Below are 5327 nucleotides of genomic sequence, written 5' to 3' on the forward strand. Positions count from 1 at the left end.
TAACTTTAGACAGAGGAGAATTAAATGGCTATGAGAGAGAAGCAAGAAGCAGTAAAATTGTTGTAGAAGAGCCCAGGAAAGAATTGTAGGTATTTACACCTAAAAAGACCAGGTTGTACGTGCATGGTTTCAGCTGGGGAGGAGAGTCTTGAAGGCACTATCAAAAGCATGTCGACTCCTAAAAAGAATTCTTCTTGCATAGCTCTCTCAGTATACTTAAAGTCAAAATCATTTGAAATTGTGAACATTAGGCACTTTAGACCCAAGGATGCCATGGTAAAGCCTGGGTGATGAAGATACACATGGAATAGTGATGGTCTAACACTGAAAATGAAGACTTGCAAACTGAACCGCAATTGCCCACATGCTGAACACTATAGGTCTGTATGCTGAGCAGCATAGTTCTATATATTAAACAGTGCATGTTTGTAGAGAGAATGATCCAAGTTTGAACCATGAATGATGAACGTCAGTGCACTTGGCAGTAAAGACGTGCACGCTTAGTGGTGGAGATCTGCAACACATGCTCATACACCAGGTCGCCGGAGTTCAAACTCACAACTTTTAAGCCACAAGCAGGGCAGGGCCAGCATTCCTCCCTGAAGAAGAAAGTATTCACTCCTTAGTGAAACACTTGGGACTCTCTTTATTCATCTCCTTCTGTGCAGTACACAATGCCTTGCAATACCATATGCCATAACTCAAGTTTAATTAGGAACACACAGGTAGGGATCACAAACCATCTGGGTAAGTCCTTTAAGGTAAATGAGACCCAACTCAGAGGTATAGAAATATAACTCAGGAACCATAAGCAATGCAGAAGATAAAAACAAAAGCATATATGCCTGTTCACCAGAAGGAGGCACCACATCTCATTATAAATGGTTGTGAGCCACCATGTGGTTACTAGACATTGAACTCAGAACTTCTAGAAGAGCTGCCAGTGCTTTTAACCTGTGAGCCACCTCTCCAGTCCCATAACTCACATTCTTAAAGACATGGAAATAAACATCTTTCTGCCACTCTCTGTCTCTGCCTCTCTTTCTCTACCACTTCTCGTGTGTGTGTGTGTGTGTGTGTGTGTGTGTGTGTGTGTGATTAGTGGCATATATGAATATGCAACATATGTGTGTGTGTGGTGGAAACACACAGAAAAAGAGGATATTGGAGTCCTTGCAACGTCAAATACAGGTGTTTGTGAGGCCCCATGAGAATACCAGGCAATCATATCCAGGTTCTCTATGAAAGCATTGGTACTCTTAACCACGGAAACACCCCCCTACCCCTCTAGGACCTATAATGCTTTGGGACCCTAAATTGGCCTTCATTTTTCCTTGTGTGCTACACAGAAGACACATTTCTTTCCTCCTAATGTGTACGTCAATATTCTGAAAAGACACCAACTATGTTGTCAGTTGTAAATTACAGTTTAAAAACATATAAAGAAAGTAGGTGTTTACTTCCACCTGGAGATATTCTAGCAGTTAGACAAGCATGAAAAGTATTTGAGAAATGTACTCTGATCTATTACCTGAAATTCAATTATAAGCAGTAATTATTGATTTTTGTTTGCCAAACCTAGTGATTGTCTTTTTCTCTAATAGTCTAATCGTGATACACGGACATTGGATTCTAAGCAACAGTGAAATAATTTTTACTTTTTATTTGATGGTGTCTGTCAATTATGAAAATTATGGGTATAATGATATTTTCATTAATTTTGAATTAATTATTGCTTATATTACTTTTAACAATACTCTTCTACAACTTACACACTGAGTCAACAATTTAGTTTTAGAATAAAGTACATCTCCAGTTGCCCAGTTAGCTTAAAATCTTGTTGAAACCTGATATTTTCTTTAGTATTCATACAATATTTAATTCTCTATAGTTTAAAGTTGTACTTGGTATTGAGCAAAGTTAAATTTCTAAATAACTATTTCAAGGTTTTGAGACCATGGGAATTTTATCAGCTATTGTTTGTTGTAATAGCAACTAGAATTTATGATTGATGAAGGATGATGTAAATTAGACATGAACACCTTCTTTTTCCACTGGCAATTCATAGAAGGACTGAAGGAAGAACATGATTGATTTACAGAAAGAATAAGTTGCAAGTATTTTGTTGAGTGTAATCTGTAGTTTCGGTTGCCCGTAACCTTTACAGTAAAGCATTTGTTTAGAAGTAACAGTAAACAAAAGCCATATGCAAGCAAAGGTCATAATCTCCTTGTTACTTCTTTGGCAGAATGTGATGTTTAAAGCACCATAAATACAGAAAACTAAGGGCGCAGTCTTGAGAACCCTGTGGTCCTTCATCCTCTTGAATGCCAGTTTCTGCTTTTAGTTATTTAACTTACTGAACTCAGAATTCCAACAGCATTACGATCAACAAATTAGGGCCACTAGTTGTTGTCAAAAGCTTTGAGAGTCTAAAGCAGAGTTCCTCTTAACAAGGCACCCATATTGCTGATTTTATATCAAGATCTGCTGTGTAATTAGGTCACGTCTGAAATCTAGCAGTACTCCACTGTCAGGAATGTTCCTGTCTGAATTCCTAGCCAAGATAATGAAGCAAAGAAGAAAGTTAAGCTCATGACCCTACCATGACATATCACAATATATCACAAATATTAGACATTTGCTAAGAAACATAAGAGAAAATATCATTCATATTTTTTAAAAAATGTTCAGGTATGTGGTAATATAAATACAAATATAAATTTTACACAGGATAAAGGCAGCCTGAGGATTTTTGATAATTCTATGTAATTATTTAAAAATTGCAGTATTAAGAAAAAATAACATGACTACGAAAGAGTAGAGAACCCTCTAGAAAACTGGAGAATATATTAAATGCAATAAAAGTTATATTTTTCTTATACATTTGAGAAATTTTTTCTCATAAAAATTGCATCATACAAAAAAAAAAAAACCCAAAAAACCAAAATCATTTGTGTGGTATTGCAGATTGGCACAAATATCTGAGTTCTGCCACTCAATTGTTTATGATGTAAGCAGGATACCCTACAGCTATTTCCAGAGTAATTTAAAACTCATCCTATGAAACTTCATAAGACAAGGAAATAGGAAAAGCAACTTTGGCCAGAAAATAGTTTTGCTAGATCTGTTCAAGCAATGAATTTTTAAAAGCTTTGCTTAAAACAACTGAGTGTGTCAGCTGGCAGCCCTGGTCCAGATACAAGCTTTCAGGTGCTTTCCCTAAGCCCCAGCAGCTGGGGGATTTATACTCTATTTGATTCTTTAGTCTTTCTGGAACCCTCTTTGATTCAGTACTTTTTGAATTTTTATAGACAGCAGCAATCTGCAGCATGCTCTGTTTGGCTGATAATTTTGCAAGCTGGTAATGATAAAGGGTGTGTGCATCACTCATTGTTTAGATGCACTCACTGTTTCAAACTATCCCTACTGACAGAAAATTCCCAGCGGGAATGCGATGCTCAATCAGAACTGATTGTGGTTCATAATCCTGAGAGAGAAAATTTTTAAAATTTAGATTTTCTATCTTTATGATTACTTACTTTTTCTATGTAGCTATGATGTGATGGCCTTCAATAGAAGCCTATGAAGAAGTTATTTTCATATAAAATCATTGAGACAGTTAGTAAGGACTTTAATAATAGATAACTATGCCTCCCCATTATAAGTATTGTTACTAATTTCTTTCTGTTAAGAACGATACTGTTGAGAAGACCTTGTTTTCTAAAAAAAAAAAAAAAAAAAACAAAAAAAAAAAACAAATTGTGTGTGTGTGTGTATACAAACATAATTAATAGAAAAAATGTTTTCTTTCTGTCTATTTAATAGATTATATTATGAAACAGTCCCAAAAGTTTATTACTCATACCATTCTTTAAAATAGGATGTTGAAGGTCACAAATGATATTAACATGTCCTGGGAGGTTCAGCTTCTAGAGAATGGAAGTCTAAGGTCTTTATAACTGGTATCTGATCATAACATAAAGCCTGGCTTGCAGGTAGTGGCCATCTTTCTTTCTCAACTGTGTTCTCACTTACTGAAGGAGGTGACTGAATTGAAGGAATAATGTTCCTGTTGGGAAACCCTGTAATCAAGATCTCAAATCCTAAAGGCCTTACCTCCCAATTGCATAGGGTTAGGATCTCAACATATGAATTTTTCAGATGCCTTAGCATTGGAAAAGTTTTAGAAAAAGGCAAACCCTTGGTTACTACAAGTTGGTACTGTTAACTATACTTGTCCTTTTTTGTTATTGTTAAACTGCAATTCATGGTATTTAGGCATAACTTTACTTCGAATGTCCTTAGGTAGACAAATGTATTTTTAGTTACCACTCACTGCTGTCTTTTCCCCAGGAAAGTGAAGTTTGTTTACGTTATCCGTTGTGGACTGATCTAGGTTTTCCTCAGTCATAGTTTACTTCCTTAACTGGGATGTGACAGACATTCTCTTCCCCACCCCCATACTGTGAAAATGAAGCAAAAAGGAAAAAAACAAATAATAAAAGCAATATTCACTTTCCAATGTGTTTCTCCAGAATCAACCTTGAGTCACCTCAAAGTTAGGTACAATTTGGTTGTAAGTCTAGGGTTTTTAATTGATTTCACTGCCTTCTGTGTAATTTTATAAAGCAAATAATGTAAATGTGTTTAATAATAAAATATAAATCTGAAGATTTTTGATGGAAATTAAGTCAAAATGATTAGACATATCAAAGATGGGGCAATTATGAGCGTCTTTAAAGTATTTGAAAATTAAAAATAATACTTGGTACCAGGGATATTGAATATTCATACATACAGTCGTGAAACTATATATTTTCTGCCAAGTTCAATAGTCAAATTTTTATGAATTAAAATCATGTTGTAAGATCTGCAAATTTGTAACAATTAAAGGAAAACTTAATATAAGCATTCTAAGATATAGGAAATAAGAAGTTTTTAATATCACAGGGGACAAAATCAACACTTGAAATGCATTGATTTAGATGGGTGGTCTTTGCACAGCAATGGACATAAACAGCACAGTTAAGAGACAGCCTACAAAATGAGAAAAATTGCTAGCAACATTAATTATAAAGCATTAATATTTATCTGTAATATAAACAAAGAACTCATAATACTAACTGCCAAGACCCTAAGTAGCCCAAACAATAAATGGACTGATAAAAGATCAACTTCAAAAGATGGAGCACAATTGGCTAAGAAGCATATGGTAAAATCTTCTTCAACCTTAGCCATCATGCAAATCTATATTAAAACTACATGCATGAGAACTGATATGCTAAAATTAAAATAAAATAACAAATACTGGAAATTATATGGGA

Source organism: Phodopus roborovskii, unplaced genomic scaffold (assembly GCF_943737965.1).
Source record: "Phodopus roborovskii unplaced genomic scaffold, PHOROB, whole genome shotgun sequence".
NCBI lineage: Eukaryota > Metazoa > Chordata > Mammalia > Rodentia > Cricetidae > Phodopus > Phodopus roborovskii.